Here is a 23,115-nt window from a genome sequence, read left to right as displayed (position 1 = left end):
AGAGAAAAACATGGTTACTCTTATTATAGTTAAAACATACCAGCATTCAACAATGAAGTCATAGCACATTTGGAATTTGATCAAAAATCTAAATTTTGATTCAGGATTAAAATTAATATGCTATAGCAATACCTCTAAGAAAAGAAAGAAAATTCTTCTTAAATTATTTGACTGTTATTCTATTAGCTGCTAATTATGATTGGATTCATGAACTAAAAAATGTTTCAGACATATGTAACTAATTTATATGAACTCTTTCACACTCATGTTGTACAATGATTTTTTATAATATCTCTACTATACCAAGGTAAATTACACTTTAATTCAAAAATATTTCAATGATTAAATATTTTGAAGTTTCATTTTGGAGACCTATATAGCTTTTCTGTCATATTACTAATATATTATAACCTTCTTTTTGCATTGCTGAAATCAGATGTCAGAGGTCACTTAAGAAGGCTTTAAACATGCCAACCACATGCATTAGATTCCAGTAAGCTTAGAAACCCTATAATTATTCAACTGCCTAATTATAATCAAGTATCTTTAAATGCAATCTTATTTTGAACATACTTGAAGATGAAATTGTAGCAAATAAGAAAAATTCTCCAACTTATCAAATTATCTACCTACAAAATTTTCTCTGTAAAAGCAAATGAAAACAACTAGGAAAATGTATATTTTAATTTGGCGCAACTGTAGCTATGACAAAATGGAAAATGGCTCCCCTATGAAAGGCAATCTCTTTGTTAAAGTGCTGACAAGCCAAAGATAAGTTATTGTTCTTTTAATTAAAAATAAAATAATTATTTCAAGGAAATAAAAACAAGGTAAAGAGTTAGGCTGCATTGCATAAAACCAGTGAGGACAAAGATAATTTACAAAATCATGTATGCTCTATGGCATTCATTAAAGCAAAAGCACTAGGTTTCCTGTTTTGATAACTCAGGACATTAATTATTGCAGTTTGGAAGGCTGCCTCTTTTCTTATATGGGGAGGCTGTGCCATCGTGAGAATACTTTGGGGAGGCTGCTAACAAGACCACTTTTCTTCATGTATTTTGTTTTTCTCATTTTAAAACATTGTGGTAAAATATACATAATATAAAATTTTTGATGGTACAGTTCAGTTCAGTATATTCACATTGTTGTACAACTATCTTTTTTTTTCCTTTACGCCTACAAATAAAACATTATCATTCTACCTGCTTTATCAAATCTTGTTCATCCAAGTCACACACTAGGGAACAGATTAGGGTCGCGAAGAAATTTCTTAGGAAGTTCCAGGACCTCATAATTTATATTTCCCAAGTGAAGTGCATAATAAAAGACCATTGAAGGGCCTGGTAATTCTGACCCCTTTGCCTGTTTCTAATAATAGCTGCCATTTTTGTTTTGTTTTGCCTTGTTTCTATAAATTTATGTATACCACACAACCATATCCCAAAGTATGTTCCTTGGAGCATCAGTTGTAGGGGTGCTACCCAGAAAAGGTGTTACCCAGAAAAGAAGTTGTAGGTGTTATCCAGAAAAGAAGTATATGATCAAACAAATTTAGACCCACTCAATTAAACGTGTGTCCTTTCTGCAGAGTTTCTTAGAACTTCTCACATGCTGTTGGGAATTGTGGCCGTCTAAGTCAGAGAGGTGGACTGCAGGTTTCACAAAGATCTCAGACCACTGAATTTTGTTATTGTTTGAGAATATTTTAGAACTATTTTGCAAAGGAGTACACCTTGGAAAACATGAGATTACAGCTCTATACCTCTGTCATTTTTATCATTACAGTATCTTTTGGCATGAAAAACTTCTTTTTAAAGAAAACATTTGGTTTGATGTTTCATCATCTTGGAACCTTCTGTCACTTTTCATATCCACCATCTTGTGTTAAACTGTCCACCTGTTTACTGCAAAACTCCTCACCTTTTTGCCATTTGTTCACTCCGCCCAGTATTTTCACTTTCAAAGTTTTACCTCCCTTCACAAGAGGTTAAGGCAGCAAATATACAATCTAAGTGAGAAGGAGAAAGAAATTCATTACATAAGTCTTAAAGGAAAAAACAGAAAATCCAAAGCATACTGAAAGAAAGCCTTGCAATAGGTAAGGCTCAAGAACTTTATGTCATAGCAGGACACCAAGAAAGTTCTAAGAAGGCTGTGTCAGAATGCCCTCTGCCGACTTTCAACCCCAGGGTCAACACTTCACATGCATTAGCAGAGGGAGATAAATCAATGCTTTTCGTGTTTTGTGCTGTATCTATTTTGTCCCCTACCCCAACCCCAATCCACCACTGCTTTGAAGAAAAGGTTGACCTCTCCAGATTCCGGGAGGAGATCAGTGTATTCGGTCTGCTCTGACTGAGGATAAATAAGGACAGGTCCCAGACTCCAGCCAGTGCCTAATAGCTAGAGTAGAGCGCATCAGCTACCCAGAATGAACTGCTTAAAATTGCTGGTATCTGTATTAAATTCTGGTCTCCTGCAAAATCAATATTGAGGCATCAACATTTAATAAGAAGGTTCCGGGCATTTTTAGCAATATTTATTTACAGTGTTTGCTCTGATAGGCAATGAGCCAAATCCATCAGCATTGGAAAGGCTTTCAATTTGTGAAAAAAAGTTAAAGGTATTTAGACATGGATACTAGGATCAACAATCTCTTTAGCCAGGACTTCCAAAGCAAAGCCCCTGCAAGTGCCAATCTAAGCCCACTTGTCTTTGGACAATCATGGTGGTGGTTGGTCAATATCTTACTTGTTTGAGATCATTTGCCCTATGAAAGGCAGGAGGCTGGTAGTGGGAGTTTTCTGAGTTCATTTTTTTTTTCCCGCAGATCTTCTCATTTCCCTGAAAATTGCTAAAGTATGGTTTTTGGCTCCTGCAGGGCTCTCTCTCTCTCTCTCTCTCTGTGTCTCTCCCTGCCCCGGCTCCTTCCCTGCCTTAGTCCCTCTTTTCTGTTTACTAATCCCCCCTCATAGTTTCAACAAGAAGCATAGTCACCACACTAACTTCTGCAGGAATCCAGGAAGATAAGCTGTCTAAAGGCAACACCTGCCTCTGACCCTATAATACAGTCCTCACCAAAGATACATGTTATGGGTTGAATTGTGTCCCTCAAAAAGGTATGTTGAAGTCCTAACCTTTGGTGCCTGTAAAGAGGACTTTATTTGGAAATAAGCTATTTGCAGAAGTAATCCAGCTGCAATGAGGTCATACTGGATTAGGGTGAGCCCTAAATCCAATAACTGGTGTCCTTATAAGGAGAGGGTGAGATTTAGAGGCACAGCCTAGACACAAAGGGGAAATGTTCATGTGAAAGGAACATTTCAAGAGAAAGAAATCAGAATGATGAAACTATAAGCCAAGGAACGTCAGAGATTGTTGGCAATCTCTGGAAGCCGTGGAGAGTCAGGGCAGATTCTTCCCTAGAGCCTTCAGCAGAATCATGGCTCTGCCAACACCTTAATTCCAGAGTTCTAGCCTCTGGAACTGTGAGAAAATCAAGTTGTGTTGTTTTAGGTTTTAAGCCATGTACTTTGTGGTAATTTGTTACAGTAGTCCTAGGAAATGACAAGTGAGTACAAAGGTCTAGCTGTTTGCGTGGAAAAAGGAAGACATAATATGGGAAAAATAAAATTTTGATTAACATCCTAATAACTTACCTGGCACATGAGGAAGTCCAAGCAGGAGGAGAATAGCATCGAGCAGGCTATGAGTAACTGTTTTTCATTCATTGTACAAATACATATTGCATGCTTCTCTGGGCCTGGAAGGTAAATAAGACAAAGTCTTTACCTTGAAATGGGTCAAGTATAATGAATATGCAACAAACACAGGGCCACATGATTTCCATAAGTGCACAGGGGTGCTATAGAGATAGGGAGAAAGAGAACTTGATGAGAACGTGAAGGTCTGGAGTAGGCTTTTTATTATTTTTTACTTTTTTTCAAGAAAATAAGATGTCAGATGGAGTTCTGCAGGATGAGCAGGTGTTGGCCGGGGAATAATGGTATACAGGACATCTGAGGCAGGGCACAGGATAACCGATGTCAAAGGTGTAATACAGCGCATTATGAGTCATTGTGTATTCTTGGTCAAGGGGGACTAACGTAAAAGGAAGGTCTCTAGAGGAATTTAAGGACTAGGAGAAGAAACGCATCTTGTGTCATGCTAAGCACCCAGAGCTGACCCTATAAAAGATGGGAGCTAATGATGACTTTAAGCTAAGAGGTATTATGGTGACATTTTTATTTTGCATATGTCACTTTGGCGTAGAAGATGAAGTAGATGAAATCAAGGCCTCATGCATAAGAATTTCTCTTGGAGGTTGGGTGTGATGGCTCATGCCTGTAATCCCAGCACTTTGGAAGGCCGAAGCAAGCAGATCACCTGAGATCAGGAGTTTGAGACCAGCATGGCCAACATGGAAAAACCCCGTTCCTACTAAAAATATAAAAATTAGCCAAGTGTGGTGGTGGGCACCTGTATTCCCAGCTACTCGAGAGGTTGAGACAGGAGAGTCGCTTGAACCCAGGAGGCAGAGGCTGCCGTAAGCCTATATCTCACCATTGCACTCCAGCCTGGGCGACAGAGCAAGACTCTGCTCAAAAAAAAAAAAAAAAAAGATGGTTAAGCACTTCATTTTCGTCTAATGGATTCATCCAGACGAGCTCTATCCATCATAACATGCTCAAAGAACAGACTGAAACTGCAGGAGATAGGATGCTAGTGTTCTCCATGCCAATTATTGATTCTAAGAGATCCAACAGCACTTCTTGTGGCAGGGAGCCCTGGGTCACTAGAATGCCCAGGTGTCTTTGTACATCAGGCTTTTGTGATTTGAGATTTGATGGTGTCTCTGCTCCACATCAATCACAAAGGCTTGTCCAGTACTCTCAGCATGTTCATCTATCCCTGTACCTTCAGAGGAATGTCATCTATGACATTAATTTTCCTTTGCCTCCTAGCTAACATTCACATGGAGTCATGATTTCTTTGCCTACTCCTAATATTTCTTCACTTACAATGTCTTGAAAAGCCAGGTAAATGGTTCTCCCTGCTTTGTTCATTAGATACAGAGTGATGTTACTTTCACTAAATACAATTTTTCTGAGGCAATATTCTCATTAAGTCCCAATCTGCTCTCTTCTAACAAGAAGGATACTCCAGCAGGAGAAGCTGCATGCAGAGTAAAAGGGTAAATCAGTCTTCATCTATATGATTTAAGCTACAATAAGCTACACACAAACTCAAATTTAAGAAGAATATTTTGCCTTTTGTTAATACAATGCCTGGAATGCAGTGGTGTGATCTCAGTTCACAGCAACCTCTACCTCCTGGTCTCAAGTGATCCTCCCACTTCAACCTCCCACGTAGCTGGCACTACAGGTGGGCACCACCATACCTGGCTAATTTTTTTTTAATTTTATTTTTTGTGGAGACAGAGTTTCACTATGTTGCCTAGGCTGGTCTTGAATTCCTGGGCTCAAGTGATCCTCCCACTTAGGCCTCCAAAAAATGCTGGGATTACAAGCATGAGCCCACCGTGCCCAGCCTGTAAAAAAATTTTTTTAAAATAATATTGATAAAAAGAAATGTTCATTAGTGAGAACTCAGGTATGTCAGTGTTAAAAATTCAAGTCAGACTAGCTTAAATGAAAGGAATACCTTACCTTACTTATAACTAAAAATTCAGGGGTTAGAAATTTAAAAAAAAAAAAAAGAATTTTTAAAGTTTTAATTATGTCTCTCTTTTCTTTTTATTTCTTCATCATTGCATGCACCTTCTTCATTTGTTTGTTTATTTGTTTTTAGAGACAAGGCCTCACGCTGTTGCCCAAACTGGAGGGCAGTGGCAAGATCACAGCTCACTGCAGCTTCAAACTCTTGGGCTTAAGCATTCCTCTTGTGTGAGCCTCCCAAATAACTGGGACTATGGGACTACAGATGTGAGCCACCAAACCCAAGTCACTTTTTTTTTTTTTAAGACACAAGGTTTTGCTATGTTTGCCAGGCTGGTCTCAAACTCCTAGACTCCAGTGATCCTCCTCTCTTGGCCTTCCAAATTTCTGAAATTACTGGTATGAGTCATCACGCCTGGCTTCACCTTCTTTCTACGTTATTCTTTTGCATTGTGAAACTGTCAAGCCATATAGGTGCAGTCATAGAAACTATTTTTCCCCAGTTGAAATTATCCCAGTTTAAACACTAGAAAGAAAGCATCTCTGCCCATGTAGCCATCTCTGAAGTCTCTGAAAAGTATTGTGATGGTCTATTTGGTTCTGCATCCATTTCGGAGCCAATCACTATGTCTATATAAGGAAGAGAGAGTAATGAACTATCCTATCAAAGTACTTGGACTGAAAGTAGAGGCATCCTAAAAGAAAGGGAATAATGTTACCAAGGAAGATATCAAGTGCTGAACTGAGAAAAATAAAGGCAAAGAAAGGGTTTATTAGTGCTTTGAATTCCAACTAAAGAAAGGCAGATCTGAGAGCAGGTGGAAATTTCTCCTAGCACCGTAAACTCACGGGAATATAGGCAAACAAACCAATGGAGCATTCCACAATAACAGAGACTGCGTAGAATTCCTACCTCCAAACAGAAGTTTTTAATGAAGAAATTAACCTTGCTGCTTTTCATCCAAACTAAAATGTGTGTGTAGAGACACTCCCCCAACACAAATCATTTTTAATGTATAGAATAAAGTCTCAAGGGATAAATGGTTCTCCAGTTTTGTGGGTAAAGAATTATTTATCCTAATAGATAAATAATTTTGTTTTATCCATTAGGGAGCACTGTTACTCTTTAACTCTTTTCTAAACTTAGCAAAAATATAAATTAAAAAAAGCACAAATGCACCAGTGTTTGCTTTCTTTGGGAGATCTTCTCAATTCCAGAAAAAGATATCTCTATCTATCCTCCCAATCTCCATAATTATTAGTTTGTACCATTCATAAGAGACTAAAATGGTTCTATTTTGAATTTGAGTTAATTACAACATTTTTACATATCCAGTTTGTACATTTTTTGAATAACATCTACCTAAAAGACAATACATAAATAACTAATTTTGAGCAACTTCTGTGGTCAAGTTATATACTAATTATGTGAGTATGTCTTGCTTGAAATCCATCTATGAGATAGGCTCACCCCATTTTAAGATGACAAAGCTGTGGATCACAAAAGTAGACTAACTTGTCCATGATCAACTGCTAATGAAAGACAATATCCAAGATCCGAACCCCCATAAGTGTTGCTCCAAAGCTCCTGAAATAGTCTGAAGGGGGCATGATTAGAGAGAGACCAGTTTGATGTGTATGGCTGTGATTCAGGTGACAGAAGACAGTGGCTTAGACTGTAGGATGGCAGAGAAAATGAGACGGATTTAAGGATATTTTAGGATGGCATCAACAGATCTTGATGCGAAGGTTAAACTCTGTTCCATCCACCAATGTTCCAGCCTTTTGGAAGTAGTTAGGAAACATGCTATGGAGGAGAGGTGGAGAGTGGAAGACGCAATAAGGCTGTTTAGAGTATTTACACCTCTTCCACCTCGGACGCTTTCCTGAAATTCTCAAGTGGTCACTATATTAAGAGCACGTGGGAACTTATGAGAGAGGGAGCACTTTGGATGTGTGATTCCTTCAGGGCTCAGAATGAGAAGCAGGGTATTGGAAAAGGAGACTTTGAGGATGAAACAATTAGTCATGTTGAGATGAAGAACTCCAAAGACAGGATAGAAGTTTCCTTATTAACTGTAATGCCAAGAAAACTGTCAGTCATTGGCCCGCTGTGAGTTTCCATTCCTTCTAATACTTGCCTGTCACATTCACATCGATGTTGCCTATGAATATGTAGATACTCTCAGGAAATGTGTAACCCTTCAGAGGGTGAATGCAAATTTAGACTCATATTTTACTTGTTGGAAGGCATTCATCACCTTAAACAGTATTAATGAATAACTAATTAAGGTTGCAGAAAGCTTGTTAAATTTTCAAAACCAAAATTAACTTTCATAGGATGATGATAACTCAGTCATCCAGTAAAGTGGTCGTAATTGTCTATTAGTCTAGTGTCACTTTAGTGCCAGAGAAAGGCCTAAAGTTAAACGGTTTCTATTCCAGGGACCATTTTCAGATTTGAGTTGAGAAAATAATATAAAATAGAAAAATTTGAGGTCTGTGTGTACCAGACTAAATTAAATATTTGCAGCAACAATGCAAATGTAATCTATTTCATTCAGTATATATTTTCTTCCCTTTCTATTTTTTTCTTCTCCCTCTTCTTTTCTTCCTCCTTTCCTTTTTTCCTCTTTTCTTTTCTTTTTACATTCCTTCTGTCTCTTTGTCACTCTATTCTTCCATTCTCCTTTAATAGTTTAAAAAAAAATCTATATTTTTCCCAAAATAATCCAGCAGAGGTCAAATGTTCTTTGCCTGAATTTTATAAACCTGGATGAAAGTGAATTCTGAAGACCTGCCTTTCGCTTTCAACATGAGGCAAATACTAGATATGCACACTTTCCTGGGTCCCTAAATGTTCTTTCTTCTCTTGCAGTTCTTTCTAGTTAACAAGACCATGGTGAACACACTGAGAGATAATGTTCTCTCTTTTTTATACTAACCTGTTTGTTATTTCTAAATAAAAATGTGCTCTGTTAGAACACATTTTCAAAACCAGTTAAAAATGAAGTAATCTCCATGTCTACTTTCATGTCTCTATAAAACTCCTTTCCCTAAATGTGTAAGTAAGCATCAAATAGTAAAATTAGAAATCTCCTTGTCTTGTAAACAAGGAGACAAAAAGCAGCATTAAAAAAGCGGTTGTATTAAAGCTCATAGAAGTTATGGCTCAATCTTAATCGGTGTAATGTGGTTGCTTTGTGTTTATGTCTGTGAGCAGTAGTTTTACCCTATGCAGAAAATGTTTCTGGATGATACACTGTGGAATTACTTGTGAGCTTCCTATTGGCTTTGGATTAACAAACTTCTCTTCAATCTTTAAATGAGAGAAAATGTAGCATACATTTGTGTTACTCCTTTTTAACAAAAAGAATAAAAAATTTAACCTATTTGGAGTAAAATCATTTCTAATATTCAATATTTAGTCTATTGATACCTTAGAAGCCTTGCTTCAATTCAAAGTGCTGGTTTCTAGAGTTTTGGTAGGTTTTTTTTTTTTTTTTTTTTTTTTTTTTTTTTTTTTTTTTTTAGTTATTTGTCAGGTAGGTAGATTTGTTGGTTGACTTTAATTTTATGAATAGCACACAAATGCAGTGTCTTCATTTTTTTGTGTGCTTTGTTTTATTTATTTATTTATTTTCAGACAGTTTCGCTCTTGTTGCTCAGGCTGGAGTGCAATGGCACAATCTCGGCTCACCACAACCTCCGCCTCCCGGGTTCAGGCGATTCTCCTGCCTCAGCCTCCCGAGTAGCTGGGATTATAGGCATGCACCACCACACCCAGCTAATTTTGTATTTTTAGTAGAGATGGGATTTCTCCACATTGGTCAGGTTGGTCTCGAACTCCCTACCTAAAGTGATCCAACCTCCTTGGCCTCCCAAAGTGCTGGAATTACAGGCTTAAGCCACCACGCCTGGCCCAGTGTCTTCTATTTTTATTTTATTTGATTGATTGATTGATTGATTGATTTTTGAGACAGAGTATCACTCTGTTGCCCAGGCTAGAGTGCAGTAGTATAATCTCAGCTCACTGCAGCCTCCACCTCCCGGGTTCCATTGATTATCATACCTCTGCCTTCTGAGTAGCTGGGACTACAGGCAGGTGCCACCACGTCCAGCTAATTTTTGTATTTTTAGTAGAGACAGGGTTTCACCATGTTGGCCAGGCTGGTCTTGAACTCTTGACCTCAAGTGATCCGCTGGCCTCAGCCTCCCAAAGTGCTGGGATTACAAGCATGAGCTGCCATGCCCAGTCAGTGTCTTTAATTTTTAACTGAAGAGAAATACACAGTGTAAAGCAGAAGTCATTCATTCATTCATTCATTCATTCGACAATAACTGCTGAGCTCCTACATACCTACAAAGTACTGCCTCTGTGATGCTTATCCTGGTAAGGATGTGAAGATATGGTCCCTTTGCCCGTGAAGCTTTTGGTCTGGAAATTTCTCTTTGCATTTTTTCCTCAATTATCAATTTAGTGCAAATTATTTCATACCACTTGATATCCATTTTTATACCTATATGCCCTTGTTTTCACATAAGTGGAATTCGACTTTTTATGTTGTACAATGGGATTCATTCTTCCCTTGCCTCCAGGCAAAACCTTGGTTAACTTAGTTTATAATATTTATGGTCACTTTTAAGTAACACAAATAGTATAGATTTAGAAAGTACAAATAGTGCACAAATAGTATAGAGTTAGAAAGTGTACTCTTTCCTTTGATCATTAAAATGCCAAAGTTGTTTTCGAGTATGGTAGAGGGAAGCCTTTAATGAAGAAAGGGTGTTGCGATTGACTTTTTCATCCCGTCTTCTACTCCTATCAGTTTTGTTACTTTCCCTGCTTTGCTGACATTAGTTCTGGTCCCTGATGATGTTGGGTGAATAGTGGAGAGAGAAGGATGAGAGCTAAGGGGCAGTGAAGTGAGTTCTTAATTGATGTGATTCAGAAGAAGGGCAGGGAAGTGCTGAGCAGAGAAGGGCAGGATCCCTGGCAAGGGCTCCACCCTCGGGCCTGTGCCCATGGACCTAAATGAGGACAGGCATTTCTGGTTTTGGCCTCCCATCCTGTGCCCATAAAAACCTGAGACTGTCGCGGGCACACACACAAACAGCTAGACGTCAAGAAAGAGCACAGGGACAGACAGCAGCAGACACCGGCAGGCCATCGATCAAGGAACAAAGGAGATGTCGTTGAGGGGAATTCAGACAGGGACTGTAGGAAGAGAGTCCAGCCAGCCGCTGGGCAGTTTGACTTCAGGGAAAGACCACCTTCCCACTCCATCCCCCTTCTGGCTCCCGTCCGTCTCACTGAAAGCTACTTTCACCACTCAATAAAACCTTGCACTCATTCTCCAAGCCCACCTGTGATCCGATATCACTGGTGCACCGGGTCAAGAATCCGGGATACAGAAAGCCCTCTGTCCTTCCGCTAAGACAGAGGGTCTAATTGAGCTGATTAACACAAGCTGCCTGCAGATGGCAAAGCTGAAAGAACGTACTGTAACACACACCCGCTGGGATTTCGGGAGCTGTTAGCACTCAACCCTAGAGGCAGCCATGGGGTCAGAGGCCAAAAACTCTCCCCACAACCTGCCCGTCTACATGCTCCCACTGGGGGTTTGAGCAGTGGGGCACCAAAGAAGTGAGTCACACCTCTGTCGCATGCCCTGTGAGGAGGATAAGGGAACTTCTCCTGTTTCAGATGGATACTGCAATAAGATGAAATCATGTTTTCTTTTAGCAGATATTTAAAATGAACTCTCACACGGGGCTTTGCATGAGTTCTGTTGGGATGTCTTATTTGGATCTGGGAATCCTGCAGGTTATCACTTTACCTCTCTGTGGTTTGTTCAGTCTTCCTGGACAAGTCTTGAAATAGTATCATTCAGCATATGTTCGGGATATGACCCAGGTTCTAATCACTCATGAATCCTGACACATTGCCCTGACAATATTCTAAGAGAGCAAACAAATCCTAATTCAACAGCAACTTCTGTGGCTTACAGATCAGCAACTCTCAAGCCCATCCCTCAACCATGACATTTCTCTGGTGGAAGTCAGGCACAATTGTCATCTGCAAAGGCAGTGGACAGTTAGCAGGCTCTCCTCTTGATCCAGGGAAAGCCCTTCTCACTAGTAATAAGATAAGGGACCACTGTGCATATTCTCAGCAAAGGGCATGGGGAGGAATTTTTCATCACAGCAACAGCTACCTTCAGATATCCTCTATAGATGCCTCACTTCTCCATTCCTCCCCTTCCCCATACCAACTGCTCAGATCCTTTTATGATTTTGGTTAAGAACTTGAAAATTATATTACTGTTTTTTTTCATATAACTTTCTTAAAAATGCATAGTTTGGCTTGATATCTCATTTTTGAATGTCTATTGTATCTTGGATTCAAGGAACAACCACCAAGTTAAGAGTGATCACAAAAATACTGTCTCCTGGGGCTGCAACTGGTCTTTTAAAATGTTTTTTTGTCACATTAAACCTTACAATTTTTAAATGAAACTTTCTAATCTTTTCCCTGAAGTGTGCAAGAAGACCATCTTTAACCCAAGATAATACAAATATCCTTCTCTGTTTTCTTCTAAATCTTTTACTGATATGTTTGTTTGTATTTAAATATTGCCTTCATCTGATACTTACTTTGAAGTATTTTGTAATACAGGTTATCTGACTTTATTTTTTCCCAAGTGGAAAGCCAATTGGTGTTAAAACGGCCATGATGTTCCCACTGGTGCCAAATGCCATTTTACCTTTATCACACAGCTAATTACTGAGTAGGATTCAGACCTTACCAAGTAGATATCCCTTTTCCTAGGGTAGTCATTCTATATTTACAAAGGTCAGATAATTTAGTTACTGATCTAAGCAATATCTCTGTTTCATGTTTCCATATAGTCTATAGAATAGGCAGTAGTATATTCTAAGGCAGTATTTTAACTGCCTTACCCATATCCTAGGATTGTTATAAGAGTAGAAATAAAAATTAGATAATGTGAACAAAGGTCTTTGGCAAACTATAAAACCATGTACACATTTATATGTGTGTGTGTGTGTGTGTGTGTGTGTGTGTGTGTGTGTGTGTATCTTTTTAGATCTTCTTTTGTTAAAAAAGTTTGGCAAAACAATCCTGAGTGAAATGTCATTGTAAAACATAGCCCTAATTAAACAAGTCTCCATCTGTTTCCAAACATTACTTTCAATAGGATGAAAATTAGCCATTGCAAATTGCTCATTTTAAAATTAGTTTTATGCAAAATTTTATGTTCGACATGCTATTTCATTCCAAAATACTATATAGTTTAATAAATGTCAATTTTGTGCCTTTTTGACATTAAATCTACATTGGGTTCAAAACGGCAAAAGAAAAAACATGATTTCAACAAATTGGCCCCAAATTCAGCTGAGTCTGCTGAGTTGTGATAATGGAATGAGATGATGAAATGACACAAATATTGTTATAGCTGCAATAAACAGGATCATGTTTTCCTCTGGGAGGGAAAAAACAGAGGTTAGCAATATCAGAAAATTTTATTTTTGTCAGTTTTATTCTGTAAGTAGCTTTTATATATTTTTATATTTTAAAATACAATGTGCCAAGCAGTTCTTATCAAACCCAACAGTTAAAAAAGTGAAATAACACCAATTTCCTTTTGGTAAGCTACATTGAAGGAAAATTATATTTAGATTCAAAACATAATGTGAATATGGCAAGGTATGCCATCCATTGCACATCTATCTAATAACGTATCTTTGTGAGGATGAAGACTTAATTAAAGTTACATAGCAATCTGTTTCCTAGAAGTTTGAGGTCAGGCTTGGCAGATAAAAACTCAAAAGCTCCTTTACCATATGCTTGAATTACCATGTGGTTTCAGGAGGAATTTATTTGACTGCTGATTGCATATATTTCAAAGAAATTACAAGAGAGTTTTAGGAAAATCACATGGTCAAACAGGAGCCAAATCTAGCTTTTCGGTGATCTCACTTGAATGAAGGTAAAAATGCAGTCAGTGTTCAAGGAAGACTAGTTTGATGATTACAGGAAGACAGGTGGGGAAGGGAGGGGTAACGATAGTATGCAGCAAATGCATTCCAAATTTATCTATATTTAAATCTGATGCATTTTAATATGCAGATAAAATTTTTAATTTTTTTTCTTTCAAGAAAATAAAAAGCCCATCAGTTCATATTAGGTCTTTTCTTCAACAAGGGTATACAATAAACTCCCATCTCAAAGAACCTTTGGCCTCACTCATGAAGCTTTTCTGTGGGTTGCTATCAGACCTGTGCACACACAGCAGCTGTCTGCTCTCTCTGCCCTTCTGTCCACTGTGATCCAGCCAACCAAATTGCTGCCCTGGGCCCTCCTACGGAGTCAAAACCTGTGGATCTGGCTTGCTCTGATCCTTCTGTCTCAATAGTTTGGCAATAACTTCATGGGAGCATGCACATCAGAGACCGGTGCAGAAGCAATAATCATAAGAAAGATATAACAATCATAAAAGCAACTATCAACTGTGTATTTAATGTGTCAAGGATTGTGCTAGGTGCTATCTGTGTGTCCTCTCATATAAACCTCACAATATCTTTTGCATTAGACACTTTTATCATCCCCATTTTTTGAAAGTAGGATACAATCCAAATGACACAACTCCTAAGTGGGAGAGTGACTACAAAAGTCAGGGCCCCTGTTCTGAGCCACTGAGTTTTCCTGCTTCTACCAGTGTCCTTGACAATGACAGTGAAAAACGCATGTTACATTAAACCTCTGTATTGTTTACATCAAAGAACGAAGAGGACAGGACAGAAGTGGTGTGGTGAAATGCTACTCTCTGAGGGCTGAGCTGAAGAGAAGAGTAATCAAGGTACTTAGCATGTTGAATGAAGAAGGAAAGAGGTGAGCAGCAGAGAAGCTTCTTGGAGAGTTCAAAGAAACTAAAAAGTCGCTTCTGCCCTCATGCCCTGGCACCATAACAGTCATTATCTGACTTCAGGGATACTTCATAAAAGTTCCGGACTCTATGTCATCTTTTTAAGCCCCAAATAAAAAGTCCTTTAGAGAAACACCTAATCTCACCACAAAGGCTCAGAATCCAAGTGGAAGAATGATAGAGATTAAATTGGCACCAAATTCAAGACAGATTTGCAACTTTTCAGTATCTACCCAAATCGAGAACATATTTGGAATAATGTTTTAAAATATTTTGCAAAATAAAAACAAGAGAAACAGAGAATGAAAAGATCTGAAATTGACTTTTTCTTAAAAAAAATCATACTTCGGAAATTTTGAATAGCAATTCAACTGGAAAGGCAGAATTTTCCTGATCTTATAAACTCAACTGACATGGGACAGAATTTAGCCATCAGGACTTATTGATTCATCATTTATTTCTTCAAAAAACATTTATTAAAGGCCTCCTTAGCACTAGATACTTTTCTAGTTGCTGGTAGTAAAATTATGTACAAAAGAGAGATATTCTCTGCTATTATGAGATTATATTGCAGTGAAAGAGACAAGCAAACAAGTAAATGATAAAAGAAAACATATGGGGGTGACATATTATAAAATAGGTAACAATAAGTACAGGCCAGAGATAATAATTGGGCGTTTCCTTTAAATTAGGTGATTAGAGGGAAGACTATCTGTGGAGGACACATTAAAATCACTGAGACTTGCATAAGATGGGATTAGCCCTGGGGAGCTCTGGAAGAAGTGTGTTCCAGGAAAAGAAAAGTTCTTGTGCAAAAGCTTTGAGGTGAAGTCACAGAGGCAGCAGATGTGACTACAGTTTAAAAAGGGAGATGTGTAGTGCAGGAGAGGAAACAGAGGAGTAAGCAGAGCCAGAGTATGATTTAGCACATTGAAGTCCAGAGTCAAGATTGGCAATGAATTTTTTTTAACTTTCATTTTAACTTCAGGGGTACAAGTGCAGGGTTGTTACATATGTAAACTTATGCCATGCGGGTCTGTTGTACAGATTAGTTCATCATCCAGGTATTAAACCTAGGACCCATTAGTTATTTTTCCTGATCCTCTCCCTCTTCTCACCCTCCACCCTCCAATGGGACCCAGTGTGTGTTGTTCGCCTCTATGTGTTCATGTGTTCTCATCACTTACCTCCCACTTATAAGTGAGAACATGCACTATTTGGTTTTCTCTTCCTGCATTAGTTAGCTAAGGATAATGGCCTCCAGTTCCATCCATGTCCCTGGAAAGAACATGATCTCATTCCATTTTATGGCTGCGTAGTAATCTGTGGTGTATAAGTATTTTCTTTATCCAGTCTATCATTGATGACCATTTAGGTTGATTTCATGTCTTTCCCATTGTGAATAGTGCTGCAATGAACATACATGTGCATGTGTCTTTATAGTAGAATGATTTATATTCCTTTGGGATATATCCAGTAATGGAATTACTGAGTCGAATGGTATTTTTGTCTGTAGGTCTTTCACAATGGCTAAACTAATTTACACTCCTACCAGCAGTGGATAAGCATTTCTTTTTCTCCACAACCTTGTCAGCAGTGATTACTTTTTGAATTTTTAGTAATAGCTATTCTGACTGGTGTGACACGGTATCTCACTGTAGTTTTGATTTACATCTCTCTAATGATCATCAAGAGAGTAAGCAGACAATCCACAGTATGGGGAAAATTTTTTGCAAACTAGGCTTCTGACAAAAGTCTAATACCCAGCAACTACAAGGAACTTAAAGAAATTTACAAGAAAAAAAAAATCCCATAAAAAAGTGGGCAAAGGACACGCACAAACACTTTTTAAAAGAAGGCATACATGCAGCCAACAATCATGTCACATTGGATTTTAAGTACAACGTGAAACTGCAGGAAAGTTTTAAATAGAGTGACAATAAAATTTACCATACAAATCAGCACATTCTTCAGAAAGGTGTTTTTCCTAATGACTACATCAAGATAACAGGCATGAAGTGGTACCATCCTAAGCAAAGTAGGATATGTTGTCACCCTAATTTTAAATAAGTGAGCCTTGATCTGATTAATTGATATGAGGGTTAAGTGATCAATGGATTTTAGAGGACCAGGAATGGAAGCAGGGAGAATAATTAAGAGGTTTTTTTTACTAACTAAGAAGTAAATGAGTGGTAGATTGGATGAATGTGGTAGTGAAGATTTTATTGAACAAATGCATATATGCCAGACAATGAGTGACACATGGATGTAGAGGCAATAGGACTTGCTAAGGGGAAAGAGGACAGGAAGCTCTTAGAGATGAGGGTTGATGAAAAGGTGGAATAAACAATAACTCCTGGTTCTCTGGTTTCAGCAATTACATGGATGCAAATGCCATTTACAGTGATTTGGGTTACAGAGAATCTCGAGCAGATGGAAAAGAGAGTTCTATTTTAGTGTGTGATGATTATTAGACATCCAGTTGGAGATGTCAAGTAGTCAATTGGCTTATGTGTTTGAAATTCAAGGAGAGACATGACTAGAAGTATATATTTTGTAGGTCATTGATCTATAAATTGTATCATTGCTCATGCCTGATCTTTGCTTTCTTAACCACCAAATGATCTTCAGGATGTTAAAAGGTCAAAGTCTTACCTAGTGCAAGGTTCCTCAGAGTCTGGCCTTCCAAATAGTCAAATCAGAAGCAACCTCATTGTCTGCTGATAAATCAGCTTTTGAGGTCCAAATGCCAGATATTATAATTTGATAAGTCATATGGTAGGGCCATGGAATCTGCACTATGGACCGGTTTCCCAGGGATTCCCGGAGCTCACTAAGGTTGTGAAGCACTACCTTTGTTGTTGCTAAAGAATCATATAAATACCCAAAGAGGCAGAGAGAAGCAGTTTCTGATGATGAAGATGGAGTTGTGGTGGGAGGAACATTGTATTGTATCCTTCCTTAGGGCCTTAATTTCATCATTATTATTATAGCTGTTTATTTTGAGCCCCTGTAATAATATTGTGACAGTATTTTGTTTTACCGTAAGGCAATACAACACTGTGGTTCCCAAAGTTGACATATAGAGGCAACTATAGCAACCAGCTTAATAAAAACTTGGACTCCAGTGATAGATTCAAATTCATAGCTTACCTTCAGAATCTTTATTTTTGACACGTGCCTCAGATAATTCCGAAACTTTGATTACCTATGTGATTCAGCAAAAATTCCTATTTTGAGTTTCTCTCCATGTGAAAGCTTCTAGTCACTTTGTGGTTAAGCTCCTATTATTAGCATTCGATTTAGATCATGTTAGAGCTTCACCTTTTTATTTTTCTTTTTATGTTTATAGAGACCAATGAGAATAAACAGCTGAGCAGTACATTTCTGAAATTTTTAAAAATCAAATTTAATTTTTTTCTCATGAGAATCTTATTATATTCCCAAGAAGAGAAACTCCTCCTATTAATTTTTAAGCATATGTTCCCCAAATGTGCAGATGTGAGAAGGATCTTCTCAAATAAAGTGCTCAAAAGAAAATATTTTTTAGTACTTTATAATAAGCTACTGCTCATTGTTAGATTTATGCATCAGATTTTTCCAATTTGAAGTGAAATAATGTTAAAAACATGGTAAACCTAAACATATTACCCGAAGGAAAAAAGACAGATGCAAACATGGAAAGAAACTACTTGACGAAAGTGGAAAATTTTGCTTTCTTATTAATTTTTCTATTTTTAGGCATTCTATAATTTTAAAAGCTTTTACATATCCACACTGATTTGTTTCTTATATCACTCTAAAGTAGATAAGAGGGGTAATGATTTTCATTTTAGAACAAAGGCCCTAAGAAAATAAATGACTTGGTAAGGTCTTACACATTAAGTGCTGCATCAAGGGCTTCAACACAGGCCTTTTTATACTAGAAGCATAAGATGCCATCCAAAATATCTGACGAGTCTTGTCAAAATATGTGACCAGTCACTTCCCTGATATTTTGAGTCAGATTCTTCCTTTGATTCCTAGCTGTTCCTGATGTACTTTTAAACAGCCTTATCACAGCCCTCTCAAGTTTAACATTCTTTATTTCAATAAAATGAGGAAGTCTCTTCTTCGTGACACTTTTGATGCAAGGCGCTTAAAATCCACATCAAATTGGCTTCAGTAGAAACGAGAAGGGGGCAGGGATTTATTTTCTCCCATAAATGAAAACTCTAGGAATAGAGAATCTTCAGGCATAGCTGGATCTAGGATATTTGATGATGTCCTCAAGACCATGTCCCTCTCCACAGTGTATGACTCAGTTCTTCTCTACTGTAGGACTAGAACCTCTTTTCCTGGTGGCCTCCAGGTGCTCCAGGCTTCATCAAATCTTCATGTCAAGGAGAGACAGCTCCTTCCTCAACAGTGTTCCAGTAAAGGTTCTGGGTTTGCCTTGGATTAACTCTGAGTTAGTGACCCTGAGAGAGGTTGCAATGCTCTGTCAGCTGAGGCTTTCTTCCTAAGCTTGCCATCAGCTGGAAGCTCCAGCCCCACAACACACATCAGGATAAAGTTAAGGCCGAGCACTGCAGAGGAAAATTCATCTACTGTTGACTACATTAAGAGCTGCAAAGGACATTTAGCTCAATTTTCTTTTAACTCAGTATCCCCTGAGAGCTAAGGAATCTTAGCTTGTTTTATCAGTAAGGGAAGACTTCAGGAGTTTTATGATGTGGCAGTGTCAGTGGGCTTTTGACTGCCAGTGGCCCATGTGGAAGTGGGCAAACTGAACATTTATAGAATAACTGACTTTTCAATTCATTTATCTCCATTTAAACAGGTACAGGTGATGGAATAGCTGGAACTTGGAAAGTTTGGAACATTCCAAAAGCTCTAATGCTTTGAACTTAGACTGTGAGGGGCTATTAAAGTCAGTCATTGTAATAAATTTATTATATTGTGGTGCCTGTACCCGTCCAATGCCAGACAGAGTTCAGATTTATGGCCAATCATACATTATGTATCAGCTATAAAAATAGCTTTATGCTATTGCACTAAATTTCAAGAAAATAAAAATTCTGACAAAGAGGATACTACACTAAAAAAATCTCCAGCTTATGATCAACACCTTGGAGTTGCTTCAGCAATCAACTATGTATTTGTGTTTAGAGTCTCTCAAAAGCACCTTGAGACATTAATAGTAGTTTTCAGAAGCAAAAGTGGTGTCTAGAAGGAAGAAAGCTTTTAGTTGAGAAGAAATTGAATCAATTTTTCATTTTAAAGTCATAAAGGTTTTAGTGTTACTAAGCCCTAGAACCACCCTAATAAAAGAACATTAGTCCTAAGTAAAAGCATGTCTTGTTTTGGATGGTGCAGAGAAGTGAAAGAGTCAGAAATATATTTTTAAAAGTTAATAAAATCTGTTAAATAATAATGACTTAAGTTTTGAAATATTAGAAATTTCTTCCATCCACAAAAAGACATAAAAACTGAGAACAAAATGAAATTAAAATAGTGCTTGTCATCTCAAATTCATTGTTGAGGGAGTCATCACATTGAAAAGTAAAAATCAAGATTTAGCATTCAGCTAAAATGCTTAATTCAGTTTTCTATAATCTGAAACAGTTTATTGAGCTTTCTTTGTATTTCATTACCTTGATATTTTTGAATATTGTAAGACATTCTTTTGGTAGACTGTCCCCCAATTTGGGTTTGTCAGATATTCTTTATGATTTGATTTACGTTTTTGGTAGCAATATCTCTATATTAGTTCATTCTCATGCCGCTATGAAGATATACCAGAGACTGGGTAATTTATTAAAAAAAAAAAAAAAGAGATTTAATTGAATCACAGTTTTGCATGGCGGAGGAGGCCTCAGGAAATCTACAAACATGGTGGAAGGAACCTCTTCACAGAGTGGCAGGAGAGAGAAAGAGTGCCAGCAGGGGAAATGCCAGATGCTTATAAAACCATCAGATCTCATGAGAACTCACTCATTATCTTGAGAATAGCATGAGGAAAACTGCCCCCGTGACCAAATTACATCCACCTGGTCTCACCCTTGATACATGGGCATTATTACAATTCCACGTGAGATTTTGGTGGGAACACGGAGCCAAACTGTATCAACCTCAGAGGTGCTGTTGCCTTTTCAGTGCATCATATCAGGAGACACACCATCATTAATGGTGAGTTTGACTTTGATCACTCAATTAAGATGGTATCTGCCAAGTTTCTGCACTATAAAGCTACTTTTTCTCCATTTTGAGTTTAATATGCATCTTCTGGGGAAGCACTGTTTATTTTCAAATTTTTACTCAGTATTTTTAATGATAGTTCATGCTTCTGCCTAAAATAATTATTGCTCTGGTGATATTCTAATTCCGTTATTAATTCTACTCATTTGTTTATAGTAAGGAAGAATTCTATCTCATTCATCCATCATTTATATCATTATAAACTTATGAATACTTGTTATATTTCATTCTATATTTTCTATATTTCACTACTATCACTGTTTATTTTAAAGTTCACATTTTTCCAGATTTTAACCATTTTTATTGCAAATAAGTAATACAACCACACTTAAAGGGGTGAGGGAGGGAGCTAACTTGAGTAAATTTTGAGCACAGTGCTTTGATTATATACCCTTATATTAAAGACTAAAACAATTAAGAAAGTATTGAACTCTAATTTGTAGATGTTTTATCACTCTAACATGAATTAGCAATTCTGAAGCTACTTTATGTGATTCTAGTCAAATAAAATGAATTGTTGATAGTGGAAAGTTGGTGTTTTACTGTTGGAGAAGGGAGTGACATATATAAAAGGTTAGAAAAAAAACATTACATTGAATTATAATGAAAAATATCAATATAAACTTAGGTTTTAAATTTTTTTAATTTTTCTTTTTTTTGACAGGGTCTTGCTTCGTCACCCAGGCTGGCAGCTTGTGCAGTGGCATGATCACAGTCACTGCAGCCTCAACCTCCTGGTCTCAAGTGATCCTCCCACCTCAGCCTCCTGAGTAACCGGGACTACAGGCGTGTGCCACCATGCCAAGCTTATTTTTTTCTGGATTTTTTGTAGAGACAAGGTCTCACTATGTTGCCCAGGCTGGTCCCAAACTCCAGGGCTAAAGCAATCTCCCTGCCTCAGCATCCACAAATGCTGGGATTACAGGTGTGAGTCACTATGCCAGGCCAAGGTTTTTAATATACATAAAGATCCATGATAAGGAAATAAATATGGCTGCATGCATTTATAGTTGTGTGTGTATGTGTATATTAAATTAGAGAACACCAATGGTCTGATGTGACAATCCAACTTTCAGTAGGTTATGTATTCTTTATGTGCACTTTCTAATGCTCATAGCAAGTAACAAGCTCATTAAATTAGAGCTTGTTATCATTCTAATCATATAAGTAACAATATAAAGGACATCATATTTATTAAGTACTATGACATCCTTAATGTTATTATTGATTTCAATACTTTTGGGGTAAAATTAGGTGTTCCTAGGAAGTTGGAAATGCAGGAAGTAAACTGATTTTTAGAGTTAAACATTAAGCAGTAAAATCAACCCATTGAAGATCAAAGGAGAATGTGTCAATCCATATAATGTCAGCAGGACTTGATTATAACCTGATGGAATGTATTAACATATCTAAGAAAAAACTGTGTCTAACAGAAGGTAGAGCTGGCAGAAATGCAGTAAGAAGCAATTTAAAAAGCAGATTGACTGTCCCTATCCTTAAATACTATCCAGGAGGGGAAATTGCAACTATGCATTCAGGAATTAATAACTTCAGTCTCAGTAGATGATACTCAGTAGATGACATGATTGAAATCTTACAGTATTAAGGTTTTGAATTCCATGACCACAGTGTGAGTTTTAGATCTCAGTTTGATGCAAGAAATGTCACCTGAGAACCAGTAGAGAATATCTGAGACACCACTAAGCAATCTCAACAGTTACAACCTTCACTGTTAACTGCTGTATCTGCAGTCTTATTCTATGCATCAGTCTGACATGTTTGGTTACTGTGAATCTGTAGTGTAGTTTTCCTTAATAACTACACTACCATGTTCTGATGGTAAATCCAGTTTTTAGCTACAAGATTACAGAGCAGGAAGCTCCTTGGGGAGAAAAAAGCCAAGCTTGCCAAAGTAAGCAAACTCCTTTGGGTCTCCAAATTTGGCTTGTTATGGTCTTCAGAACTCTAGAGCCATGAATAAATCAACTCAATAACTTCAATGTAATGAGTATCTACTCTTAGCCAGCCACCGTCTTAGGTGCTGTTTCCAGTAGGATTGGATTCATTCATAGTGTATATCAAAATAACCACGTTTAAACATTTTTATACATTGAGACCTATAATCAAAATACAAATTCATTTTTTAAGCCAATAAATAGCCACACTTTTACAACAGAAGCATAAATAGAACCTGATTAATAAACTTATAATTTCCTGCCATTATCAGTAGCCTATTTTCTAAGAAA

The 23,115-nt window shown here is 37.5% G+C and overlaps 1 long non-coding RNA gene across 1 annotated transcript in view; it reads right to left on the bottom strand.

Annotated features, from left to right (window-relative positions):
• Positions 1-1,905: 1,905 nt before the first annotated feature.
• LOC105479603 (uncharacterized) overlaps positions 1,906-23,115 on the bottom strand; it is a 60,088-nt gene continuing 38,878 nt past the window's right edge. The window contains exons 2-3 of the long non-coding RNA XR_985990.2: positions 3,663-3,766; positions 1,906-2,011 (exon numbers count right to left, since the gene is read on the bottom strand). This is a non-coding gene — a long non-coding RNA (uncharacterized lncRNA). The remainder of the gene's footprint in view (positions 2,012-3,662; positions 3,767-23,115) is intronic.

Source organism: Macaca nemestrina, chromosome 2 (assembly GCF_043159975.1).
Source record: "Macaca nemestrina isolate mMacNem1 chromosome 2, mMacNem.hap1, whole genome shotgun sequence".
NCBI lineage: Eukaryota > Metazoa > Chordata > Mammalia > Primates > Cercopithecidae > Macaca > Macaca nemestrina.
The sequence above is the reverse complement of the archived record's forward strand: the minus strand, read 5'-3'. Positions and strand labels throughout refer to the sequence as shown.